Here is a 12,845-nt window from a genome sequence, read left to right on the forward strand (position 1 = left end):
AGAATGACCAGCAGAACCTTTCGTGCGCAAAAAAATATATATTAGCTTCATCCTCATGCCTATCTGGTTGTTCCAATCTCAGCAGTCTGGGTTTGTGATGGGTTTTTGGTTAATCACCTTTTCGCTGGTTCAAGTTCAGGATTCCTTTCACGTGGAGTATTTTCCCTCGGGTGGTGACCTTTCTATTTAGGTCTTGAGCATCAGGCTGATTCTTCGTGCACTCCCTCTGGTCATGTGGGCAGATTCCCCATGTCTGGTTGGGGGCTCAACTTTATTTAGTTCAGATCTGCACATTGGTCTTTCAGGTGGCTCTTGGGCTGCAGGTAGTCCCCAGTTCTCTTTATCGAGCCTGTTAGTGGTAGTTGTGGTGTTGCCCATGCCATAGCTGGACTGCTTTTGAATGTCCCAACATCTGAACTCCTGTGTCCCTCAATGGAAAATAAAAAAATCTGATTTTACTTCACGCTCCAAGTAAAAATTATTTTCTTGGAATCCATTGAGGGAAAACTGGTTGTATCCCTCTATGATTATGTTCATGCTCTTGGTACTGCTTGCTACAAACCGAGGCATGCTGGGTAGAGGAGAGGTCATCCTGGCCTACCGCTTTTTTTTTTTTCCCAGTGTCCCTTTTTTTATAAACAGACCCTTTAGTTTTAAATGGACTTTAAATGACAAACAATTTAAATCCGAACGCCAGATAATACTTTGAAAGCAGGTACAGAACATGTTTTTCATTTTGGGGGTTTTATAAGTAATTTTCTAGCAAAAGATACAGTGCCAGATTCAGAAAGATCAGCGGATCTTTCTGCTGGCGTAACGTATCTCATTTACGTTACGCCGCCGCAAGTTTTTCAGGCAAGTGCTTTATTCACAAAGCACTTGCCTGTAAAGTTGCGGCGGTGTAGCGTAAATCTCCCGGCGGAATTCAAATTCGGCGGGTAGGGGGCGTGTATCATTTAAATGATGCACGTCCCCGCGCCGAACAAACTGCGCATGCACCGGCCACGACTGAATCCCAGTGCGCATGCTCCAAATGACGTCGGCAAATCGTCATGCTTTCAACGTGAAAGTAAATTACGTCCAGCCGTTTTCGCAAACGACTTATGCAAACAACGTAAAATTTCAAAACTCGGCGCGGGAACGACGGCCATACTTAACATTAGCTACGCCTCATATAGCAGGGGTAACTATACGCTGGAAAAAGCCGAACGCAAACGACATAAAAAAAAAGCGCCGGGCGGTCGTTCGTTTCTGAATCGGCGTAAATCCTAATTTGCATATTCCTTGCGTCAAACATACAGAAGCGCCACCTAGCGGCCAGCCTGAAATTGCAGCCTAAGATCCGACGGTGTAAGACACTTACACCTGGCGGATCTTAGGGATATCTATGCGTAACTGATTCTATGAATCAGGCACAGAGATACAACGGCTATCAGGAGATACGCCGTCATATCTCTTTTCTGAATCCGGCCCACAGATTTTTACTTGTAAACAAGAGGGGTTGATTTACTAAAACTGGAAAGTGTACAATTTGCAGCTGTAAATGGTAGCCAATCAGCTTCTAACGTCAGCTTGTTACAGTGGGTTAAGCTTTGAGAAAAAAAAACTGGAAACTGATTGGTTTCTTTGCAAAGCTTGCCAGATTTTGCACTCTCCGGTTTTAGTAAATCGGCTTCAAAAAGTCAGAACAGGCGGTCCGTTTTCATCCGATTAGAGGAGAACGAGACCGTGTCTGTGTCTGCTCTGTATAGAGGTGCACTAAAAGCACAGCTCAACCAAGTGTTTTTAATGACCCCCTCAACTGCACATTAGGGATGAGCCGAACCCCCCCCCCCCCCGTTCGGTTCGCACCAGAACCTTCGAACGGACCGAACGTTCGCGCGAACATTTAGAACCCCATTAACGTCAATGGGACTTGAACGTTCGAATTCAAAAGTGCTAATTTTAAAGCCTAATATGCAAGTTATTGTCGGAAAACGGGTTTGAGAACCCGGGTCTTGCCCCAGGGAACATGTATCAATGGAAAAAAAAGTTTTAAAAACAGTAGTTTTTTTCTGGAGCAGTTATTTTAATGATGCTTAAAGTGAAAAAAAAAAGAAGAAAAATTCCTTTAAATATCGTACCTGCTGGGTGTCTATAGTATGCCTGTGAAGTGGCACATGTTTAGAACTGTCCCTGCACAAAATGAGATTACTATAAGAAAAAGGTCATTTAAAACTGCTTGCGGCTTTAATGTAATGTCTGGTCCCTGCAATATGGATGAAAATCATTGAGAAAAATAGCATGGGTTCCCCCCCCCCCTCCCCCAGGTCATTACAAGCCAATTTGGCCCTATATATTTTGAACAGCAGTATACAGGTGGTGCAAACAAGACAGGGACTGTAGGTTTGTTGTTAAGTAGAATCTGTTTGTAATTGTGAACTGGTACTTTTTTAAAGTGTAGCTCCAGCTATAAAATCAATCTTTAAGCTTTTCTGAAAACATAGAGAAGGGTTATCACCCCTGTAACATTTGTTTTGCTGTCTGTGTTCAGAAGATTGCAATTCACTTTCTGTCCCAATGACAAATGATTTTTTTTAAATTTGTTTTTTTTTACTGAAACAAGGATTGGTGATAAAGCATCAGTGGACAGGAGACACCTCTTACTGAAGAGAATTTCCCTTCCTAGGGGTAAATTTCCTCTCACTTCCTGTTGTCTTCTTCCGTTTGCAAGTAGGAGTTGTTTGTAAGTTGGATGTTTGAAAGTAGGGGCCTGCCGTATATACTCTGCAGAAATTTGGGCCCTAGGTATTGGTGTTGCCACAACACTGTAAGCCCTCACAGTTAGTCTTGGTGGGCGGCGGGCGCTGGAACTATTATATCAGAACTCTAATTACATGCCATTGTTGAACAGTGGTAGGAAAAATGGGCCTTTGGTGCTGACGCTGGTGCCACAACACTGCAAGTCCTTACAGTTACTCTTGGGTGCAGGAATGGGCCCTGCTGTGAAATATTAGATCAAGAATTGTAATTACATGCCCCTGTTGAAAAGGGGCAGAAAAATTGGGCCTTTGTTGGTGATGCTGGTGCCACAACTCTGTAAGCCCTCAGTTACTCTTGGTGGGCACAGGAATGGGCCCTGCTGTGAAATATTAGATCAAGAATTGTAATTACATGCCCCTGTTGAACAGGGGCAGAAAAATTGGGCCTTTGTTGTTGGTGGTGGTGGTGCTGGTGTCACAACACTGCAACCCCTCACAGATACTCTAGTTGGAGCGCAGGAATGAGCCTGCTGCAAAGTATTGCATCAAAAATTGTAATTACACTCCCCTGTTAAACAGGGGCAGAAAAATTGGGCCTTAGGCACTGGTGCCACAATACTGCAACCCCTCACAGATAGCGATGGACTGGCCATCGGGAGTACCGGGAGATTCCCGGTGGGCTGGTCGGATTTGGGCCGGCTGTCAATCACTGTCAATGTCTGGGTGATTCCGATTCAGTATTCATTTACCTGGCTGCACGTATCTGCACGTACCCGGCGGCGCCGTCAGCCAATAACCGGCATCCATCACGCTGCGGCTGCCACTTCCCTCCGGCTCCTCCTATGTTTAGAGCGCCCCTGCTCCCCTCCCAGCGGCGTGACGTATCTCAGGGGTCACGGCCGTATGCGGGAGGGGATGGGAGGAGGAGCATGGGAGGAGCCGAGCCCGAGGAGAGAGGCCTTCAAGCTACAAGAGGAGGCGCAGCCAGCACCACCGAGGAGGAACGAAGAACGGCGATACAACGACGATACAGTCAGTGCCACCACCGCACCATTGCCAGCAAGTTAAACAACAAGTAAGGTTAACAAGTGTGACTAAGGCATCTGACTACAGTGCAGTTTGATCTGATGTATGCAGATTATGATCTGTGATGACTGCCATTCAGATTTTTTTAATATGCATCATGGCGGGGGGGGGGGGGGGGTAAATACAGTATGCCACCACTGGTCATAGTTACTGATGTGATATGTGTATGAAGATTATGAACTGTGACTCACAGTTCATAATCTTCATACACTTATTACATCAGTTACTATGACCAGTGGTGGCAGACAGTACATTCCCCTCCCCCTCCCCCCCCCCCCCCTCGCCAAGTCCAGGGCCATTTTATTGTCCCAGTCCATCCCTGCTCACAGATACTCTAGTTGGAGTGCAGAAATGAGCCCGCTACAAAGTATTGCATCAAAAATTGTAATTACAGAACCAAAAATGTTCTTACAAGCTATCAGCATGATCATTGAGGAGGAAAAGGATTATCACTCAGCATAACAGGATAGTCACTCAGCATCAGCATAGGCAGTCTTGAAGGGATCTGACATTTCAAAAAAAATGATTCAGTTACATCTGCATCAGGTGCTTGGTAGCTGGTGGTGACACAAGCCTGATTCATTTTTATGAAGGTCAGTCGATCGACCGAGTCGGTGGAGAGGCGCACCCTGTGATCGGTTACAAAGCCTCCAGCAGCACTGAATGTGTGTTCTGAAAGAACGCTGGATGCAGGACAAGCCAGTAGCTCAATTGCGTACTGTGCAAGCTCTGGCCAGTGATCCATCCTCAAGACCCAGTAAGCCAGAGGATTTTCGGTGGGAAAGGTGTCCGAGTCTGATCTTGCCCCTAGGTATTGCCGCACCATGTAAAACAGACGCTGGCGATGGTTGCTGGAACCGGTCATATCTTGGGGCTGCGGACTAAAAAATTGTCTGAACGCATCTGTCAGACGGCCACCTTCTCCATTGCTCCTTCTGTGACTGACCGAAGCCTCAGCAACACATTTTCCAGGACCAGGATTTTGTAACCTCCCAGTATCTGGGAACGCGTTGCACAGACCTTTCTGCAAGGCCTCCCGAAGATGTTTCATCTTCTGCTCCCTCTGCGCCGGCAAGATAAGGTCCGCAACCTTATTCTTGTAACGTGGATCAAGGAGAGTTGCCAGCCAGTAATGATCCTTCTCCTTGACGAATACGAGGATCCTTCCGCAGGCTTTGCAGGATCAGGGAGGCCATACAACGTAGGTTTGCTGAGGCATTCGGTGTCCTCTGGGTCACTGAGGACGACATGATTCACAGCCACCTCGTCCCAGCCACGTACAAGTCCATGGGTTTCTTGGGACTGTAATTGATCCCTTGAAGACTGCTGCTGCTGCTGCTGAGTGCTAGGCTCCACCTCCATGCTGACACAATCCTCCTCCTCTTCCTGTGTGATAGGCAGGCAAGCAGGAACACTGTCTGGATAAAGGGGGCCTTGAGAGGTAAGGAAGTCCTCCTCTTCCTCCCTCTAGGGCCCTGTCCATTATTCCACGCAGCGTGTGCTCCAACATGTGAATAAGAGGGACAGTCTCACTGATGCATGCACTGTCACTGCTCACCATCCTTGTGGCCTCCTCAAATGGTGACAGGACAGTGCATGCATCCCTGATCATGGCCCACTGGCGTGGGGAAAAAAACCAAGCTCCCCTTACCCAGTTCTGCTGTCATATTGGCACAGATACTCATTGATGGCCCTCTGCTGCGTGTGCAGCCGCTGCAGCATGGCCAATGTAGAGTTCCACCTGGTGGGCATGTCACAGATTAGGTGGTTCTTGGGCAGGTTGTATTCCCTTTGGAGGTCTGCCAGCCGAGCACTGGCATTATATGACCGTCGGAAATGCACGCAGACTTTCCTGGCCTGCTTTAGGACATCCTGTAAGCCCGGGTACCTGCCCAAGAACCGCTGCACCACCAAGTTAAGGACATGAACAAAACAGGGCACATGGGTCAGTTGTCCCTGTCGCAGGGCGGAGAGGAGGTTGGTGCCATTGTCGCAAACCACCATTCCAGGCTTAAGCTGGCGTGGCGTCAACCACCTCTGAGCCTGCCCCTGCAGAGCTGACAGAACCTTGAACGCCTACGGAGCACCGTTGGTTCCGAGGACACATCAGCACAGGAAGAGGTCACAGAGGAAGAAGAAGAGGAGGGGGTGGAGGAGAGAGGTGTGTCACAATCAGTAGTAGCATTTTGGAGGCGTGGTGGCGGAACAACCTCCAACACTACTGTACCGTGTCCTGCATCCTTCTCAGCTGCCAGCAGAGTCACCCAATGGGCCGTGAAAGATAGGTAATGTCCCTGTCCATGCCTGCTGGACCATGAGTCAGCGGTAATATGCACCTTACCACTGACCACCCTGTCCAGCGAGGCATGGACATTGCCTTCCACATGGCGGTAGAGAGCCGGAATAGCATTCCGTGAGAAAGTGGCGTTTGGGAACTGAGGTACCGCACATTCCACAAACTCATGGAAGGGGGCAGAATCTACCAACTGAAAAGGCAGCAGCACTGCTAGCAATTTAGCTAAGCTAGCATTCAACCGCTGGGCATGTGGATGGCTGGAAGAGAACTTCTTTTGGCGCTGCAGCAGCTGGGGCAGGGAAATTTGCCTGGTACAATCTGCCATCGGTGTACCGATAGTAGATTGCCCGCATGTACTAGGCTGTGACACACCTAATTCTACACCTTCAGTCCTATCAGTGCAGGCTTCAGAGAGGACTGAGGGTATAGTGGGGTTGGAGATCCCAGCTGATGAGGACAAAGGCAGTACACACACCACATAGCTTTAGGTGCACACTGCAGAGGACACAGGCAGTACACACTGCGTAGCTTTAGGTGCAAACTGCAGAGGACACGGGCAGTACACACGAAGTAGCTTTAGGTGCAAACTGCAGAGGACACAGGCAGTACACACACCACGTAACTTTAGGTGCACACTTCAGAGGACACAGGCAGTACACACTATGTAGCTTTAGGTGCAAACTGCAGAGGACACAGGCAGTACACACCAAGAAGCTTGAGGCCCCATACACACGAGAGGATTATCCGCTGGAAACGGTCCTCCGGACCGTTCCAGCGGATAAATCCTCTGGCGGATTTTGATCTGATGGTTGTACTAACCATCAGATCGAAACCCGCGCGGAATCCATCCGCGGTGACGTGTTGCGCCGTCGCCGCGATGATGACGCGGCGACGTGCGCGACGCTGGAAGATAAAGACTTCCACGCATGCGTCGAATCATTACGACGCATGTGAGGGAGAGGAGTGGACGGATTGATCCGGTGAGTCTGTACAGACCACCGGATCAATCCGCTGGACAGGATTCCAGCGGATAGATTTCTTAGCATGCTAAGAAATTTTTATCCGCTGGAAATCCGTCGGCTGGAATTTTTTCCGCCGAAAAATGTCCGCTCGGACGTACACACCACCGGATCTGTCCGCTGGAACTGATCCGCGGATCAATTCCAGCGCATAGATCCGGTGGTGTGTACGAGGCCTGAGGTGCAAACTGCAGAGGACACAGGCAGTACACACCACGTATCTTTAGGTGCAAACTGCAGAGGACAAAGGCAGTACACACACCATGTAGCTTTAGGTGCGCACTTCAGAGGATACAGGCAGTACACCACGTGAGAATACTGCAGCTAGCACAATCACCTGCCTGCCAGTAAATTAGGAAGAGCCGATCTAGCTAAACTATACAGTGTATAAATATATATACAACACCTGTGATGCATATATATCCTCTACACACTGTGGGCCGGATTCAGATAGATTAGTCTATCTATCTGTGGGCGTAACGTATCTGCGATACGTTACGCCGCCGTAATTTAGGGCGCAAGTTCTGTATTCAGAAAGGACTTGCGCCCTTAGTTACGGCGGCGTAGCGTATGTTGTCCGGCGTAAGCCCGCTGTAACGGATCATGGACTATTCTGCCTGGACATCGATAATAACTGCAGGACTTGTTACAGTTGGATTTACCACATTGTATTCTGAGCTCAAAGGGTTAATCATGCAAGGGACTCTTCACTGCTGAATGCTAATAGCCCCTTTGCATAGCTAATTGACTCTCCTTTGTTTAGTTAATCCCTTCAGAATACGGAGGCTGGTATGTGTGAATGTATAATTGTTTTAAAGGTTAATTGAATTCTATTGAGAAAGGAATGTGCCTGGCCAGGAAATGTTAAGTGGTTTGCGGTGCCGAAGCGTCTAGAGCAGGGATCCTCAAACTACGGCCCTCCAGCTGTTGCGGAACTACACCTCCCATGAGGCATTTTAAAACTCTGACATTCACAGACATGACTAGGCATGATGGGAAATGTAGTTCCTGAACAACTGGAGGGCCGTAGTTTGAAGACCCATGGTCTAGAGACTGGTCAATTAATTCAAGGATATGTCATTGTTTCAGGGGGTCTGTGTTGAAGCCCCCTACTGGGTGAAGGGGGGGGCGGAAACTGTCATTGTTCTTGTAACAGTTGTAAGCAGATATAAGCAGGTGAAATATGCCAAATAAAGTCAGTCTGCTTGACCCTTCAAACGTAGCCCGTCTCGTTTCTTGGAAGGGCGTTCGATGGGATATACCGGCGGTACCTGCATATCATAACTTGTCAGCAAAAAGGACGTCTCCAATGGCTGATACCCCTCACTACCAGTGGGTAGCCGTTACACCCGCCTAATTCAAATGGGGATGATGTGGGCGTATTTTATTTAAATGAATGGTGACCCTGCGTACTGGATGTATTTTACGAACGGCGCATGCGCCGTTCGTGAAAAAATCCCAGTGCGCATGCTCGAAATTACGCTGCAAGTCGTCATTGCTTTAGACGTGAGCGTAACTTACGTACAGCCCTATTCGCGAACAACTTACGCAAACGACGTAAAATTTTCAAAACTCAACGCGGGAACGACGTCCATACTTAACATTAGCTATGCCTCATATAGCAGGGGTAACTTTACGCCGAAAAAAGCCTAACGTAAACAACGTAAAAAAATGCGCCTGCGGACATACGTTTCTGAATCGGCGTAAATACCTAATTAGCATATTCATTGCGGAACTATACGGAAGCGCCACCTAGTGGCCAGCGTAAATATGCAGCCTAAGATACGACGGTGTAAGACACTTACGCCGGTCGGATCTTAGGGAAATCTATGCGTAACTGATTCTCTGAATCAGGCGCATAGATACGACCACGCACACTCAGAGATACGACGGCGTATCTGGAGATACGCCATCGTATCGCCGTTTTGAATTTGGCCCTGTAACTTTAACTGACTAGCCTGCCTGCTCTATCTACCTAGAAAAAAATGACACTCTCTCTCTCTCTCTATCTCTAACCACCGCCGCAACACACTACACAAGTCCGACCTGCAGGCAACCTTTTATAGTGTGGGGAGTGTACTAAACCCCTGAGCCATAATTGGCCAAAGCCACCCTGGCTTTGGCCAATTATGGCTCTCCGTTTTTTGTGTGCTGTGATTGGCCAAGCATGCGGGTCATAGTGCATGCTTGGCCAATCAATCATCAGCCAGCAATGCACTGCGATGCCGCAGTGAATTATGGGCCGTGACACGCCACTCGAATTTGGAGCGAACGGCCCGTAACGTTCGTAATTCGGCGAACGGTCGAACATACGATGTTCGAGTCGAACATGGGTTCGACTCGAACACGAAGCTCATCCCTACTGCACATCTAAACAGCCTAAATAGAGAGAGTGAATCTGCCTAATGGGGACATTAACAGAAGTAAAAACCTAAAGGGTCCTTTCACACTTAGTTTTTCAAGTGCTTTTGCGTTAAGAAAAATGCTTCCCTTTAAAATCTAGGAATGTGTTCACACTCGGCCGGTTCGCTTCCGTTGCAGTGAAAAAAAGATCATAGCTTTTTTGGAGCATATTTAGGGAGTTAAAAAAACTGCACCAAAAACACTCCTCCCTTTTGAAATGAATAAGAACCGCTTCAAAAGCGCTCCTGCTTAGGGTTTTTAAGTCACATGTCCTTTAACCACTTCCGGACCGCCCGCCGTCGTTTTTACGTCAGTACTGAAGAGGAATACAGTTGCTATGGTAGCGGGTAGCTATCATAACCCTGGTATCCTCTTCAAGAGCCAGTGATCCACTTCAAGATAAAAGTTGTCTCTGTGGCGGATTCGCCGCAAGATCACTTTTATTGCCGCAAAATCACTTTTATCACTCCCGCCCCTCCCCGATGCCCCCCGCCGCTCACCTGTAGCGGCGGAAGGCGATTGGGTCTGTTCACTTGTGTGACATGGAGACGAGTGACGGTAAGATGGCCCCCACCCGTCTCTATATCATTGCAGGGTGGAAGCAACGTCAAAACGTCACTTCCGCCCAATGCTCTTAAAAGTATTTTTTTTATTGCATTTTTAAGGGTCAAAGTTTGTCGCCATTCCACGAGCGGGTGCAACTTTGAAGTGTGACATAATGGGTATCAATTTACTCAGCGTAACATTATCTTTCACAATATACAAAAAAAAATTGGGCTTACTTTACTGTTGTCTTATTTTTTTATTAAAAAGAGTAAATTTTTCCAAAAAAAGTGCGCTTAAAGGACCGCTGTGCAAATACGGTGTGACAAAGTATTGCAACGACCGCCATTTTATTATCTAGGGTGTTAGGCCCCGTACTCACGACCAGTTTCAGCAGACATGTTTGGCCATGTGTAGGCCCAAGCGGACCATTTTCGGCCGGATCGGACAGGTTTCCAGCTGGAAACCTGTCCGCCCGGACATGTACGGTCGTCTGTACAGACCTACCGTACATGTCCTGCCGCCCGCCATCCCTCGCATGCGTCGAATGACTTTGACGCATGCGTGGAAGCATTTTAAAGGCAGGCCGCCCACGTCGCCGCGTCATTGTCGCGGCGACACCGCGTCATCGACGCGGCGACACCGCGGACACGCCCCGCGTATTGTTTACGCGCGGACCTCTGTTCGATGGTGTGTACAGCCATCGAACAGAAGTCCCCTGGCAGTCCCCGGGCAGACATGTCCGATGAAAACGGTCCGCCGACCGGTTTCATCGGACATGTTTGCTCGTGAGTACTCGGCCTTAGAGAAAAAAATATATATATATATATAATGTTTGGGGGTTCTAAGTAATTTTCTAGCAAATAAAATGTTTTTTTTTTTTAACTTGTAAATACCACGGGCCAGATTCACAGAGCAAGTACGCCGGCGTATCTACTGATACGCCGGCGTACTTTCAAAATTTACCGCGTCGTATCTTTAGTTTGAATCCTCAAATCAAGATACGACGGCATCTGGGTAAGATCCGACAGGCGTACGGCTTCGTACGCCTTCGGATCTTAGATGCAATACTTCGACGCCCGCTGGGTGGGGTTCGCGTCGTTTTCAGCGTCGGGTATGCAAATTAGCGAATTACGACGATCCACGAATGTACGCGCGGCCGTCACATTTTCTAACGTCGTCTGTAGTCGGCTTTTTCCGGCGTATAGTTAAAGCTGGTATTTTGCGGCATATACATAGACTTGCCATGTTAAAGCGGGAGTTCACCCATAAAACACTTTTTCCCCTTAGATGGAGGCTCGTTTTGTCTAGGGGAATCGGCTAGTTGTTTTAAAATATGAGCTGTACTTACGAGATGCATCTTCTCCGTCGCTTCCGGGTATGGGTCTTCGGGAGCGGGCGTTCCTTCTTGATTGACAGTCTTCCGAGAGGCTTCCGACGGTCGCATCCATCGCGTCACTAGTAGCCGAACGTCGGTGCGGCTCTATACTGCGCCTGCGCACCGACGTTCGGCTTCTTTCGGAAAATCGTGACGCGATGGATGCGACCGTCGGAAGCCTCTCGGAAGACTGTCAATCAAAATAGGAACGCCCATTCCCGCAGCCCATACCCGGAAGCGGCGGAGAAGATGCATCTCTTAAACGGTAAGTACAGCTCATATTTTAAAACAACTGGCCGATTCCCCTAGACAAAACGAGCATCCATCTAAGGGTAAAAAGTGTTATGTATGGATGAACCCCCGCTTTAAGTATTGCCGTCGTTCCCGCGTCAAAATTTGATTTTTTTTTTTTGCGTAAGTCGTCCGTGAATAGGGATGGACATAACTCACGTCTAACTTAAAAGCCATTTCGCGCAAAGCACGGCGGGAAATTTCTGGATGACGCATGCGCAGTTCATTCGACGCGGGGACGCGCTTCATTTAAATGAAACCCACCCCTGATCGCCAATTTGAATTAGGCCACCAGAGATACGCTACGCCGCCGTAACTTACGGCGCAAATTCGTTGAGGATTCGAACCAGCCCAAAGTAAGTTACAGCGGCGTAGCGTATCTCACATACGCTGCGCCGATCTAAATCTCTGTGGATCTGGCCCCAAATCTCAGAAAGAGGCTTGGGGCTGAAGTGCAGCAAAAACACTCCATTAACGCATAGGCATTTTACTGGCAGTTTTGAAGCGAACCAGTGTGAAAGTGCCCAAAGATTGAACAAAATCCAGCACTCACTGTGTGAATGGGGCCCTTGGAGCAGGACCTTTATCTGTGCACCTCATGTGTCCCATATGACACCAATAGGGATCCCTATACAGGCTAATCTGGCTCTCACCCAGACATATTCTGTAGTACTTCATGTGAGAGAAGCCTTAAAGTGGTTGTAAACTCTTACAACACACTTTATGCTACAGGTAAGCCTATAATAAGCTGTAGCTACCCTGCATATCTCCTAAACCTGTACGGTTTAGGAGATACCCCCCTGTGTCTGCATGTGCCGAAGTGATCGACACATGCGCACTGAAATAATGGAACGCTGCTTCAGTTAGACGTGCCGTTACCGGTGGCTCCCGTGCACATGTGATGTCATTGCAGCTCTGGCCAATCACAGCGCCCGAGCCACGATACCCGGAAGTAAGCTCCTTGAGAGACGTCCGCGGCCGGAGGGGGGGGGCTTTGATCTGAGGTAAGTAATACATAATGAGCTAGTATGCTAAGCATACTAGCTCATTATGCCTTTGTCTTGCAGTTTTTTTTTGTTTTTAACCAC

This window comes from Rana temporaria, chromosome 1, assembly GCF_905171775.1.
Source record: "Rana temporaria chromosome 1, aRanTem1.1, whole genome shotgun sequence".
Lineage (NCBI taxonomy): Eukaryota > Metazoa > Chordata > Amphibia > Anura > Ranidae > Rana > Rana temporaria.